We start from the raw sequence: 16,275 nt of genomic DNA on the forward strand, positions 1-16,275 counted from the left end.
CATATCAATAGAGTTCTTTTGGATAAAAACTTCTGCTTAGTATTTAAATTAACACTATTATTATTGGGATTGTATAATTTCTCAGCTCTATCAGAGTCAGTGAAAAATATCAATAAATTCAAGTTAACTGTGAAATATTTTTAAATCAATATCTATAGGTAATATTATTTGAACTGGTCACAAATCTGACACTATGTGAAAGTTAAATGCATTAATCAAAGTTGCTTTTATACTAATAGAAGCAAAATGTTCTTTAATTTGAATAGTTTGACTGAAATTAATTGAAAGCAATGGAAAATATTCTCATACACAAATAGGAGAATGCAATTAATGTGACCACAAGATCAAAGGCAGCATGTGAAATGCTAAAACCTAAATATTTCACTCTGTGTTTGATTCCCATAATTATTACTGTCTTGGAAACTTTTTGTTTTGTGAGTTAGAATTGAATTCTTAGTCTCTAATGTGTGTATCATCCTACTTTAATTTTTATTAAATATCAAAATACTATAGAAATGTTCTGCTGTTCTGGGATAAATAGTTCACCCTGAGAAGCATATATTTTTATTTCTGCAATATCCAGACCTTAGAGCAAGCAGAGAGATTTTTCCGTGTTACTAAAGTGTTCAGTTAAACAGTTTGTTTAAAGCTCTTTTCACATAAAATAAACTTCTGACCTTATGTATATCTTACATAATTAGTTTGAATATATTATTTTTGTGACATGATTTTCCTTTTTCTTAAAACCATAAGTATCTTCTGGGTTAATATGTGGATGTTTATCTATTGGCTTATCTTCTCCAGGTACTGCTAATACTCAAACAAGAAATGAGTGAGGGCATTCAGTTTTATAATTCATAGAATAATCAAGAGTTTCACAAGCCTGAGAAAATTTTATAGTTTAAAAGGAAATTTTGATGGAAAATAAGATACAAGGACAAACCACAGTATATCAACTATAAAAATGTTGTGAAGTAAAAATTAAACGCTAACTTGGTATTCAAATTTCCTGTTAGTGTAACATTGCAATATAACTTAATGCCTATTTTGTAATTCAAGATATCATTATAACAATTTATTTTGAATTCAGATCAACTGAATTAAATATATTTTCAACTTTACTATAGAATTTGGTGGCAAACAAAATCTGAAATAAAATTAACTTGTTTAGGATGTATGCATTCTGTGTATGTTCACCGTTATGTTTTTCTGCATAAATACATACAAGAAAATTGTATTTAAAAAGATGTTTTGGGCAATGTATAGCTCCCCTAGTGCTTTCTAACCACACTAGTCTGAGCTATCAGAAGAGTCTAAGAATTACAGGACTAAATTTTCTCCTTTCAGGAGGGATTCTTAATATAAGAGATACATTTGCAAAATAGCTCCCATTACCTACAAACACCGTAAAGAAAAGTAACAGTGCTGCATGTGGTCAGAACTGTGTCACAGAAGTTAGAGGAGGAAAGCATTTCCTATCCAACTGTAAATGCTGAGAATGAATACGCAGGAAAAGTGCGACAGAGGATAAAATACCAACCAAAGACTCCAAAAGCGATGTGAAGAATATAAGGGGCTCATCGTTCTAAATTCTGCAGGAAAGCACTAGAAGAAATCAGGGGAATCCCACATTATGTGGTAACTTTTACAATTTTATGCTTCTTTACACATTTTATTGATTGAATGACAATTTTTATTTACTGTGGAGCACCAGAAAATTCTGACACACAGTTAAGTATTCTGCTTCTCAAAAGAGTGAAGGGTACTTCCTTTAAAAATGAATAGGAATAAAAATGAATATTTTGCTAGGCTGGTAAATCCACAAGCCAAAGTTTAAGACAAATTATTATTATTCTGAATCAGTGATTCTTTTATTTAAAGTCATAAATTAGTAAGCAAATTACAGTTTCTGATCTGAGAAAGTGGCTGCTGGATGTACATTTCTTGATAATATGACCTAAACAGCAGCATGACGACACGAGCTAGTGCACAGAGCCAGAAAGGGTTTCAATAACTAACACACGTTTGGTGAACAAATATCCCTTTGGTGACATTTGTAAGTATCATACCGTCAATCTAAGCAGCTTCCAGCTATGGTAATAAACATGTGTCTAGACACAGCTGCACAATATTATACAACTTATACTGTATGTTTAATTCCTAAACACTTTAGTCTTTGCCTATTTTTTCACTTCACACCCTCATATTTTAAGAAAATGAGTTTTTGAGTTTTGGAGAATAAATATATGTTCTAATGAAGAAGAACTTTTTAAAACTAATCATGGATTTAAGAATATTTCAGCCAGAATACTGTTACCTACAATGTTATTTTTAGAGGAAAGACAGCGTATGATGTGGAGGAAAAATCTGCCTGGTATACATTTGATTCCAAAATTACAGTTAAGGTATTTTTTTACTTTTACCTTTTTCTAAACCACTGATGGATGAATGATGACCCATGGGTCAAAACCAGCTCGCTGCTGGGTTTTATACATAAAGTCTTATTGGAAAACAGCCATGTTCATTCATTTATCTATGGTCTGTCGCTGCTTTCACACTTCAGTGGCAGAGCCAAGTAGTTGTGGCAGAGACCATATGTCCCACTAAACTGAAATTTACTGTCTGGCCCTTTAGAGGAAAAGTTTGCTGATCCCTGCCCCAAACCATCAAAAACCAAGCATCAGTTCTTTGCTACATCTTTTTTTTTTTTATTGTAGCGATTTATAATTACCTTCAAATATTAAACTTCAGCAAATTAATTGTGTCGTTTTGAATGTTAAGAAGTTATTTGAGATGTTGATTTTTCTACTTATTCTACCAGGTTGTCCTTTACAACTAATACAAATATTGAGAAAATAAAAACGTTCCAAGAGAAGAATGAATATGCCTGTAATCCCAGCACTTTGGGAAGCCAAGGCGGACGGATCACCTGAGGTCAGGAGTTTGAGAACAGCCTGGCCAACCTGGTGAAATCCCGTCTCTACTAAAAATACAAAATTAGTCGGGTGTGGTTGTGCAAGCCTGTAATCCCAGCTACTTGGGAGGATGAAGCAGGAGAATCACTTGAACCTGGGGGGCGGAGGTTGCAGTGAGCCAAGATTGCACCACTGCACTGCAGTCTGGGCCACAGACTGAGACTCCATCTCAAAGAAAAAAATACAAATAAAAATTTTATAAAAATAAATAATGTTTGGAATAGCATCAAGGAGCTACATAGGGCTATGGGTACAATCTGTAGTCGTGCAGTAACATCATTACTTCATAGTTACTAAAACCTAAGATGTTACCATCATCAATATTACTGAATACTGAAGGGTACTGATTAATCCAATTTTGCTGGTAAAGCAAAAATGCAATACAAAGTCACTTACTTATGATCGGTTGTGTCATAGTATCATGTAGAACTCTTGTAGTTTCTTTGAGCTATTAGGTCTTACAAGCAAATACTTTAGTAAGGGCTTTTTTTTTTTTTTTTCCAAGCAATGTTTTTTACTGATGACTAATATCTTTTTTTTTTTCCTTTGAAATCTTTCCTGGATGTATTACATTGCATTAGGAGCCATACCTTTCTGCATGTACTACTTATAGCCAACTCACCCTAGTACATCTTCTGACACTGCTGCTAGTTGTGTTTTCATGGTTTCTTTTTATGTTTGCTTCAGTCTTCTAGGTCAGAGTGATTTATGCGTAGTGTTGTTTCTCCTCTTGCTCCCGCTATCTCGTCTTCTGCCTTAATGGCATGCTTATGAGGATGGATGCTGTTATTAGTCTCACTTGCTTACCTAGTATGGAGCCATTATAATCTCAGTGGAAGAAGGGGGGCAGAATGATTCAATTATTATGGCTTCAGTGGATGAAGCTCATGCATCCTACTGTTTCTTTATCACTTTTTATTTTTAACATTTGACTTTCTTTTTGCCAGATTCTGAAAAAATCAGTGAAACTTCCTTTTTGCAATTCCCAGTGATTTGGGGGGTATGTAGCTCTTACACAAATATACTTACCATAAGAATATTAGAGTTTCTATCTCTAGGTCAACATCCTAATTAGATTTCCTAACCTTATTTTCATGACTACTTAAATAAGTCAAATCTGAAAGTCTATTTTCTTTTTCTTTTTTTTGTCAACAAGACACTGAAAAATATGTAGCTCTTCACTGTGATAAAAACATGTTTATAATGGAGATTTGGGGACCCCTTCTAAAAATACATATTTTCATTTTAAAATTTGTCTATTGTTTTTTAACAACAAATGTAGACGTATATGATTTTGGTCTTTTCATTACCTTGAGAAAACTGTCTTGAAACAGTCTGCGTAAGCAGACATTTCTGAGAGTATTTATAAATTTGAGTTCCTTCTCCAGTTTTGAAACCGTTCCAGATTCAACTGCAAGTGAACCGGTTTCTATCTTACATTTGCAGCTTGTCAAGAAATTAACATGTTTTACTGCTATCACACAGGACTCTGGGCCAGAGATTTTTTTTTTTCAATTTTAATCTCGTTATCATTTTTCCATTTGCAAAGATGTGAGAGCAGTGAATATACTCCTTCAACAATCAAACTGTCAGTGCTTTTGTCTGCTGATGAGTTTAGACTACCATTGACACGTTCATACCACCATTTCTGTACGTGAGTCGACTTAGTGACATAAAATTATTACAATTATTCGATTGCCACAAGAAGGCGTACGTTTCTTCTTCTTGCCACAGTGACCCTATATTCATACATGGAAGCTCACTTAGTGATTTAATTTCAAGAGACTGAAGACAGTCTCTGTACAATCCTCAAGTAATGCATGGCCCTTCATTTTGCTGTGGAAAGTCTCCAGGCAGCAAAAGCTAAGTTGTTTTGCATGAATATTCAATTTCTGCTTATAAAAAATTTTGACTCGCTGTTCCTTGTAGTAATTCAATACAAGTTGGCTTTGTAGTGATAGAATTCTTAGTGGCTCTTCATGGGGATAGGCTAATAATGAAGCGAGTGGTCACAAATAAAATGATAATTATTTTAACAGATACTATGATAATTTCTGTGACAACTAACTCAAGAATCCAAACTTTTCAAATGTTAATTTACAGGTTAATATTGTGACATTAGGTATCAGGAGTTTCACAGATAATCATTAACTTGTGTGTTTCAGAAGGCAATCAACCTCCTTGTTGACTATAAACAAAGTTAAACTAATCAATAGTCCTTAATGGTCCCAGTTCCTCTGTAGATTACCAGGTGATGTTTTCCAAGGGAATGGCTAAACAGAAGGAAGTCTCTTTAAAAGGTTTATTTTGATTTACAATCTTATATAACTCTGGTCAGTGCAAAACATTTGGTTGAATACAGATGTCGCAGTATTACTTCATGACCCCTTGTAAGAGTAAGCACTCAAGCATTATTTATTATCGTTCCTACTACTACTACTAGTATATTATTACCAGAAAGGGATCATTTAGAAGCGGATTTATATTAAAGAAATACCAAATACATACTCTGAGTAAATTCTAAAGGTAAGAGAACAATTTTGTGTCTTTGCAGACACAAAATTCCTTGCAGATGTTTCAGAACAAGGAAAGGAGGTGTATCTAAAAAAGGTCCATGCTTTTAAATGTACATGTTACATAAAGCATAACCATCTTAACATGTTATTATTATTTTAAACTATAAAGCATAGTGATAACCACAATGTCTATCTACATAAGATTTAGGACATAGTCATAATGCAAATGGGGAAATGGTTTCTGGTGTTCTTCTGCCCATTTTTGTTATTCTCTCCTGAATCTTACCATGTCCACATCCAGCAACCAGTCCTGATTCCTATTTCTGTGAGAAAATACCAAATTCTAGGCACTCACATGCATTTGGAGCTAATAAATTTCATTTTCTAATTAAGAAAAATTACCTAATGAAGCAACTCAGAAGACTCAGAATAATAAATACATAGGAGTACCTGTTCTGTCAGGGACAAGGAACTTTTGATCAGGCTATGTTCTTTAGAGCCTTCAATCATATTTAAGTTACTGCCTAATGTGTACTCTTAAAGGCCAACTCAACTATTTTCAATTTTTTTGTGTTACTGAGTTCTGGAGCCTGTTCATATGTATTTTTCAGAGTAAAAAGTACAACTAAATGTTTAACTTTTGTTTCTACTTTCTATATGTAAATTAGATCTTACAATGTAATTTTCAAACTTGATGCTTTTTTGCATCCTGCCTCTATTTGTGAAAATCTGTAGCAATACATATTTAGGGGATTTTTGTACTGATTGTTTGAAAAGTATACAGATTTTATTCTAAAAGCTTATTTTTCTTTTGAGATTGCATATACTTCAACAGCCTAAAGGGATATTTGTATCATAAGCACAATACTCAATAACTAATGTCTTGGTTATGGTTTCACAATTATCCCCAGGAGATGATTTGGGGGATAGATAGAAGAAAGTCAAAGAAGCATAGCAACCCCCAAAAGATATCTAGATGTTTTCTAGTTCATCCTCCAACTGAGATGTTAAATAATTCAGATCACTATTAAGAAAACATTGAACTATAAGTTTACCCCAGTTAGATACTGGATGTGGTGAACTCAATTTGTTGACAGGAAGGGGGTATGATATTCTACTCTGGTGCTATAGATAATCGGGTGTCTAGGATTCTCTTCATTTCTTGTTAAATCAATGGAATGATGTGTGTGACTCATTAAATGATATATTCCACATAAGACTATAATTGTTTCCTCTACCTACATGTTTCTTCTTTGCACTTGAATCTAAATGGTAGAAGCAGCAGGAATTTAAGGAAACTGTAGTCAAGAATGTGCTTTGAGAGAAATCAATGGACTGCTTTGACTGGTCAGGTCAATCAAAACAGCCTGTGCATACTGAAACATCCTAAAATAATTGTATAGAGTCTGGTGGTGTGGGGAACATGGTTGCTAAAACATGCTCTAACTGTTATTAATTTTGGATTTTTTGAAAGCAAAAAAATAAAGAGATTTGGCTATGGTTTTCATCCTTCAGCAAGAGTTAAGATATGGTGTTTTAGCCAGTAATTTAATATGAGTCACTTGACCTTTCATAATTCACTATATTGCTATTCAGTTTGCAATCAGACTATGAAGCTCTTTATAGTTAATTTTGTTTTTCTTCATTTTAATAGCTGTATTTTTTTTTTTTTTTTTTTTTGAGACGGAGTCTCGCTCTGTCACCCAGGCTGGAGTGCAGTGTCCGGATCTCAGCTCACTGCAAGCTCCGCCTCCCGGGTTTACGCCATTCTCCTGCCTCAGCCTCCCAAGTAGCTGGGACTACAGGCACCCGCTACCTCGCCCAGCTAGTTTTTTGTATTTTTTTTTTTAGTAGAGACGGGGTTTCACAGTGTTAGCCAGGATGGTCTCGATCTCCTGATCTCGTGATCCGCCCTTCTCGGCCTCCCAAAGTGCTGGGATTACAGAATAGCTGTATTTCTTTATATCCCATGTAATTCAATGGAAGTCTTATCAGTGGGAGATAGCAATTAATTCATTGCTAGCTAATCTTCATTCAATTCAGATATATTGGTAGTTCAACTCAGATCTGATGAACTTCCACTGTGAAAATTAGATATCCATACAATCATGTGCATTGCATCAAATTCAAGTTTATTGTACTTAGATGCTTAGTTGCTTGCAATGCTCTTGATTTCCCTTTTTGTAACTAACAACTGTTTGGTTTCTAAATTACTACACATATTCTGAAAATTAATTTCTTTTCTAGAAGAATTAGGCAGCTTACTTTTTGAGCTCCAATGTTGCTTCTAGGAGCAAGCACAAAATTAAACTTGATTTATACATTATGCATTTCATTAAAGAAAACATAGTTCTAAGTGTTTGTAAATCTTGAATGCTTCATTCATGATGGTTCAATTTATTATTACTAATAAGGAGGTGATAATGTGGCATGTGGTATTCATCCAGAACAGGGGTGACATGCAGCTCTTTCAAAGACTGCTTTGCCTGCTGCAGGACTAGCAGTCAATGTGGTAAACGAGATGTATACCAACCACTGATTTTTCTCATTCCATCCCCTTCAAAACCCAGAATGTATTTGAAGACAGAGCAAGGTGTTTTCTACTGTTAAATCAGGCATAGGCAAATGGGAACTTGTTGAACAAATAGAAACTGCACTCCTGAGGAGCTTGGAAGATTGTTATTAGATTCTCTCTGTTGAGGATCCTAATCACACCACTTGAAATACTAAGTAGGCTGCATCCAAAATGAACTAAAATCATGTGGATCAGAAGCTAATTGCTAGCAAGCTGTTTAACCAAAACTGAATTTAACAAGCTGTCTTCATTATTTGGCTATTAACTGACAAAAAGATCCGAATTATTGATAAATATAGGGATTCTCAGAATGTGAGACCGTGCTATGTCTTCACCAGTTTATTGCATTTTTACTTCTGAGAAAACAGAGACCATGTTTTCAACCTTTGCATTTAGGAAGAACCATATGACAAATTTTATCTGACAGAACGTGGGCAGAAATGATCTTAATTTTATCTTTCATTACTTATCAGATGGCCGAAGGCAAAGAATCCAGTGAAGGACTTCGAGGTCCTTGGATGGACCCCTTGGTGCCTGATCCCTGAATATAAAAGCCTGCCTGACAAAACCTGACTGGATGAATACAGGTAAAAAAATAAACTTTTACTGTGCTACATAAATGAGATTTTGGGGATATTTGTTATAGCAGGTAGCTTCCTCTGAGTAATACATGCATGATAAAAAAAAGTGAAATATAATGGCTATAGTACTGGTATTCATGCTTTAATAATATTCGATTCCTTAGTCAAACCATACATTTCTTTCTTTTGTATTTAGATTACAAACATTAAAACAAAGAGTTTACACATTTAAACCAGTCTTATGCTATTTTCAGTATTTCAAACCTGAGTTATTAGAAATAAAAGGGAATACAAAAGAAATGCTTTTATTATTCCACTTCCAATTAACCTATCCTGTGATGTAAAAAAAAAGCAAAAACGGTAAAGGACACAAATTTCAACTTTTACAAACGTCTGAACTATAGGTAATTTTTTTATTATACTGAATATTATTCTTCAGTGACTAAATGTTTAAGAATGTATAAAGATGTAAAACTGAACATATAAGAACAAATTAAATATTTAAATTAATGAGTTGTTTTTAAATGCCAAGGTGTTGTATAGCTTGTAAAATGTTGCCTCTTTGTTTCATATATGTTATTGCTATTTCTTGCAAGACCAAAAAAATAAATTAATAAAAAGGACCCTGATTGTGGTTCATCCCAATAGTATGAATAGTATGAACAACGAGGTAGTTCAGTGTAATTAATGTGGCACAGAACCACAAAATATATGTCTTCCAATATGTCATGCCTTATAATTCGTCTGAAGTTAATAAAGAGGTTTAATTTGTCAAAAAAAATCTCCTAAATGCACTTTCATACAATAGTGGGCTAATGTTACATACTTATGTAGACTGAAAATTCCTGAGCAACTGAAATTTTAGATTTCTATTTACTGTAACCACAGTAATTCATGAGATATAAACATAATTCCTCTTGTTTTGTATGTAAAACTTAAAGTGGGATGTTATTTTGGGGATTGAACATTTAGAGCTCAACTTGCTCAGTACTTTACTCGATGTCTGATTTTGGTTCCTGGAGTTTCACATTCAGGCCACAGAACTATAATTAGAAAGGGACAATTGGTACTCTGCCCCAGCTCACCCAGATTTAGAGGGTACAACACGAAAATAATAATTGTAAAGACTTAGCACCTACTTAACAAGAATGATGAGCTAAAATAGGAAGTTACCAGATGGCACACATGGTTAATAACATCCATCTGTGCGCCTCATCATGAAGAATAGAGTTTATTTGAGGGCACATTTAGTGCTGTTTACACCAAATAAAATATTATTACACCTTTGTTAGGGCAGGTCCCCTTTGAGCGCTTCTTTCTCAAGCCTGACCCCGGCAGAATATATGCTTTTGTTCTTGGAGGAGAGAGGAACAAACTACGCTAAGATTTGTGGGAGCACAGAGACCATCTTTTCACAACTCCTGTTTGCCTTGCCCTGTCTCCTTCCTCATGCGACTAGCAAATTAAAATAAATAATTTTCACTAAACTACCTTTTACCAGGAGCAGTACATCTGGATACACTGAAAGATGATAGAGATATATTGAAAATAATCCAGCTTGTAATATTCTAGCATTCAGATGAGATACTCTGGATTCTAAAATACATAAATTGTTAGTATACCAGTGGGGTTAGATACTGGAGATGTACAGCTAGACTACCTGGGTTCGAATCTCATTTCCATTTTTTACCATTTTTGTGACTTAGATAAGCAAGTTAAATTCCTTATAGCTACATTACTCCATCATGTTCCATCTGGAAAGTGAGGATGATAAAAATGATATAACCTGTCTATGAGGGTAGTTGGGAAGTGGAAATGTGTTATTTTTAAAGCCTTTAGAACAGATTCTTGAACATAATAAGCATCATATGGGTTTGACTGACTGAATAATGACAATTTTAAAACATCTTATTTAAATGGAATAATTGGCTTGTGTGAACATTGTAATGTTTTTTATACAGTTTGAAAGGAATTAATGCTAGCTTTCCATTGCATTTTATAATCCAATCTAATGCATAACCATGTAACTAATCTAGTACAAACTGTCAGGAAAATATAATTTGGGCAATTATCCAAGTGGAGCAAGCTTAGAGGCTATGTGCTACACAAGCACACATATAATCCTTAATAGAGATGCACATCTATTTTTGTCCTGCTGAGGTTATAAGCTGTATTCCATGTGACTTAACCCATTTGATTTTTTCTTACAACGAAATCCACCAGAAGTGAAGAAAAGTGAAGTGTACTTAGATGAATTTCCAGAGATCTCATTCAGGTTTCCAGAATATGATGAACTTTGATAAATCTAGAAACATCAGCCTTGCCTTGTTTTTAGCTAAAGAGTATCACCAATACCATAACAAACCTGGACGTTGAGTGTCCACGAATGTGGATAACTTTTTAAATGTTTAAAAGGCTTGTACATATACATTTAGTCCAGTCCAAAAAATGTAAAAGAAGCAATGTTAAACAAGCCCTGGGTTACTCATCAGATTTAAGTAAAATAAAAATATATACTAAGGCACATATGTGAGAATAGTGTTTTAGGTTAATATTTATCTTTTAGTTGGAAATCATTTCTTTGGAAATCCTTTTGAGACATTATCACTATTTGCCTGTAAATACATTAAAGACATTACTTTGCAATATTACCTGTAAAATCACACATTTTGAACTATGGAGTTTTTACTTTCAATGAAGACCCAATTTTATAGCATGAAAAGAAAAATAGTCATCCTCTCTTTTTAAACAAATACATATAGTATGGAGGCACTGTTAACTTTGTGATTCCTATTTTCTTCCTGTAAATATGAGATTCACTATTGAATTACTGCATGAAAGGATGTCCTGGGTTAATCTAAGTTGCTTATTTTGTAGAAAGAAAATATTGGGTCTTAGGTGTAATAAATGTAAATATATCTACGAGAGAGTTAGTGTGTGTATTTAAATTCATTCTACACCTGGCTTGGTGAAAATTAATGCCCACAGCTCCCCTCAACTCATTTCAGCCCTCTTCTTCTTTACCTAATTTTGCCATATCTTTATTGTTTCACCTTAGAAATACATATAATTTGGACATATTTAGTAGAAATATTTGTTAGCATATGTGCTGTTGTAATTTCAGCACAGGTTGATGAAAATGCACCAAAGTATCTCCCCATATGTCTACAGGAGATTTTCTTAACTGCTACAAGGCTAGAAAGACGCAGGGGAGAGAATACACTTTTAGAGGAAGTGAGAACTAAATGGCTGTCTTTGTAAGCAGATAGAGGCGACTTTATTTCCTAGAGCACTGAGAGAGCGTATAAGCAAAGTAGGAAAGCAAGCCAAAATATTAATTTAATATAAAAGCAGCTCTTTAATATCTGATGCACATTATTATATGGTCTAATTCAAGGTAGAAGGGAGGATAAAATATTTGTTTCTTTTATTCTGTGACATCTTATATGAATTAAGATGATATCGTTTATAAACAACCCTACCTTTTGGTTCATTTACTACAACAAAAGTCTATCTATCTTTCACTCCTTCATGGCCTGCTATAGGTCTTGGTGATTCTCTCATGCATAGTGTTCAAAACATGCCGTCATAATGATTATGAAAAAAGAAAAGTCTGTGCAGTTAAGCATCAGCTTTGCAACATCAAATAATAAGTAATACATATTACTTTTTCCTTCTAAAAATTGCAACAAAAGTTTTTCTTATTGAAGCAACAGTTAAAAACATTTTTTTTTTGCAGAAGTCTTACCTAACCTCTTTTATATATATATAAAACATATATAAATGTATATGTTATATAATGTATTCCATGTGGATTTATTCATTTTGTTTCTCTGAATTGGGACTAAACATGGATTCTTGTACTTCTGGACTTGCAGAAGCAGGGTTCAATAGAATATATTCTGAAACATGTAACATTTCCTGATTTGATCATACCTACTGATATGGTTTGGCTGTGTTCCCACCCGAAGCTCATCCTGAATTGTAACTCCTATAATCCCCAGGTGTCTTGGGAGGGACCTAGTGGGAGGTAATTGAATCATGGGTAAATTGAATCATGATTTTTTCAAATTGAAAATCAGTTTTTCCCATGATGTTCTCATGATAGGGAATAAGTCTCATGAGATCTGATGGTTTTATAAAGAGCAGTTCTCCTGCACACATTCTCTTGCCTGCTGCCATGTAAGATGTGCCTTTCCTCCTCATCTGTCTTCTGCCAAGATTGTGAGTCCTCCCCAGCCATAAGGAACTGTGAGTCCATTAAATCTCTTTTTCTTTATAAATTATCCAGTCTTGGGTACATCTTTATTAGCAGTGTAAGAACAGACTAATACACCTACTATCATGTATTATGGAAATGTAAACTCCAGTAATTTTCATCACTTTCTTCCATGTGTCAATATACTACAGTTTTATTCTTGCTTCCCAGTGATTTAACACTTAATCCAGTGTTTTATTATTCCTCATCTGATTGTATTTCTCTGACATGTGACATATTTGACCACTCCTTTTTCTCAAATCTTTCAAGAGAACTCAAATCTTTCAAGAGAATTTCTCTTTCAAGAGAATTCAAGAATTCTTTGACCTTGGTATTTGTTTCTCTTTCTCCTTAGTTTCCTCCTGTGACTGCTGTGCTCTTTAGATTTTTTTCTTTCCTAGAATTTTAATTCTAAATACTATTCTCTTATCATTCATCATATTTTTCTTGAATATTATTCAATACGCTCTCCTCAGTTTTGAGGGATTTAGGAAAATTAGGCACCAACTATGGCTACTGTTGGGCCTTCAGACTGAGAAGGAGTTGGGATGAGGTTTATCTGAAAAGAAGAAGAAGAGTATTAATCCTAGGAAATGACATCTATAAGAAACCAAAGTCAAAACAAGGTCAGTTTGTCAAGCATAAAAATATTAAATAGATAATAAGCAACATGTTGGGTAAGGTAAGATTGAATGGCAGGTATCAACAGCAGGTTCATAGAGTCAGGTAGTGATAAATATAACAGTAGGTGATGTTTATTAAGAACGTATTCTATATTGATATCATATAGGCAATTTATATATTCAGGGTTATGACCTCTTCTCTGAAACTCTGTGTGTCAGATGTTTTGCATTTTTGAGTATCACAGATTTTAGAAAGCCTGCACACTGCATATATGGTGTAATTGGCACTATCCCCAAATCAAACATAAAAATATTACACAATATGTGGTAAATAATGACTACCAAGAACTACATTAGCCTGTCTTCAGGTCGGGTAAGGTTTTGCCAACAGATGATTTTGCAATAAACTTACCAGAAAAAAAAAAAAAAGCAAACTTTCAGTTTTCAGAACTTGATATATCTCACGATTGTAGAAAAGGTATGCTGTGTCTAAATTATCTCATTCAGTCACTGTGAAATATTAAATTATTATTATCCCCATTATTCACAGACAGGAAAACTAAGTTTTAGAGATAATAATTCGACAATAGACGATTGGTAGATGACAAGGCTAGTATTTGAACCTAAGTCTGTGTGACAGTCTGTTTCACTTTTTCATCACTACAATACCTCAGTGATGACAGTCTGAGAGACACACATACTTCTGAAGCAAATCTTGCTGAACTATATTGAAAAAGCACTCAAATCTCACACTTTCCAATAGTGTGTATATGTCTGTGACTTCCAAATCTGTTTCTATAACTTGCGTTCCTCTGGAAGTCTCCAGACTCATATTGCTAACTATGTGCAAATATCCAGCTGCAGGACCCTCAGCTCCTCCAACCCCATATAATCAAAACTTCACTGAGATTTTGGCTGACAAATGAGGATTACTTCCATTAGTCTGCCTCTTGGTAGCAAATTCCATTTTTAAGTCTCAGAGTTCCTTTTGATTGCGCTTCCTAATAAAGGTCTTTATTTTAGCCTGGACTATTTCAGTGAATTGTATGTCTGCCCCAAGTCTTTCCCTTTTTCGTGGCTACAAAGGTTATGTTTAAAGTCCTTTTACTTACTCATATTATTAATTTGTATTAATGATAATATAAACAACTCACAATGTCTATGGGATAATTTTCAAATTCCTTAACACACCATGAAAGAACTTCCTAGACCTGACTCATTTTACCATTCTAATAGTAACCTCCCACAAACCCCATAATCCCCTCTATTACCCAGTCACATTGAGCTTCTGGTTTTTGAGTTGTTTCTGCTGTTTTATGCCCCGTTATGTTAGCATATATAGTCCTCACTTATTTTTGTCTCACTCTGCTCTTTCTCACAGACCCATTTCTCAAAACCCAGGTGAGCATCACTCCCCATGTAGCCTCACAACTTACTGAAGCAAAGAGAATTATTTTCAGTTTTAGGCTCAAATGCAGGTAGTAATTATCACGCTAAATTTCATTTATTCAAGTGTCTTCATCACTCACTTGTTTGAGTTTTTAGATGATGGAGACCACTAAAAAATAGTCTTTCATAAACTTTACTTAGAGAGTATAGAGTATAATGCATGATTACTGAATAGATGAATCAGAATTTAGGGCACTGTGAATTATACCCATAATAACTCACTGTCTATTCTTAATTATTTCTGATCGTTAAAAAAATGCAATAGTTAACCCCAGGTGGTTTTAGACTACAGAGACCTAGGGAAATCTTAGAAATTGTTCACAGTCCGTTTTCTACATTTATTGACATAAAAACTGCCTACATTTGAGGTAACTCAATAGTGAATTATCTAGAATTATGAAGTATTCCATAAAATAAAATATTTTGAACTAAATTAGCAGAAGTGTCAGAACTGCTGTTAGTAATCCAAAACAATACATTTACATGCTTTTTGGGGTAGAAAAGAGTGACAATACTTTAAGATTATGTTAAGTAGTTTTAAGAGAATTTAAGATACATGATATAAGGCATTTTACTTTTGCTTATCACACCATGAAGAAAGTTACACATCTATAACTTCAGATGGGTCATTTCATTTTCTATATTTTAGTAAATCATGTATCATTATGTTAACGTGAAAGTCATCAGCATGGGCTAAAAGAGTATAACTACTAAAATAGGAGAATAAAATAAAATGAAGTAGCACAGCATTTAAAATTTAATTTTGTTGATTAAAATGTCCATCAGAGAAAGTTACAACTAGAAATTATTCAAAACTTGAAGTTTTACCTTGGAAAAAATGCTTGTTCATAAAAAGGATGAATTAGATTTTAAGGAGATTAATGTATTAGTGAACATGACATAAAGTCTGTTATTTCATAGTAACATTTTATAAAAATAAAAACTCAGAAGAAAACAGTGTAGCGAATAAAACCTTAATGCATATACACTGGAAAATGAATGTATCTGTGTTAGTCCAGGTTCTATTAGAAGCTAACACCAAGATAGGATTAAATATGCAATGATTTTACTAGGGCAAAGATCTGTGTGAGAAGAAACGGGAAGGGAGGCTGAAATGGTTGGGAGAGGCATCAGAGTAAGATGCACACCGAATCCCAAGAGAAAGCGGGAGCAGGGAAAGCTGAGTGGAAGCATCGTCGACTGCTGTGTAATTTAAGAAAGGTTCAACAGGGTCATCTGGAGTCAAGCTGAAGCCATCATCAAAGAAACACTGGGTCTCCCAATATCAACATACCTTA

At 34.0% G+C, this 16,275-nt stretch overlaps 1 long non-coding RNA gene across 1 annotated transcript in view; it reads left to right on the forward strand.

The window, feature by feature from the left end:
- Positions 1-16,275, forward strand: part of LOC105485514 (uncharacterized) — a 124,738-nt gene that overhangs the window by 107,245 nt on the left and 1,218 nt on the right. Inside the window, exon 2 of the long non-coding RNA XR_011619467.1 lies at positions 8,540-8,653. This is a non-coding gene — a long non-coding RNA (uncharacterized lncRNA). The remainder of the gene's footprint in view (positions 1-8,539; positions 8,654-16,275) is intronic.

This window comes from Macaca nemestrina, chromosome 2, assembly GCF_043159975.1.
Source record: "Macaca nemestrina isolate mMacNem1 chromosome 2, mMacNem.hap1, whole genome shotgun sequence".
NCBI classification, from domain to species: Eukaryota; Metazoa; Chordata; class Mammalia; order Primates; family Cercopithecidae; genus Macaca; species Macaca nemestrina.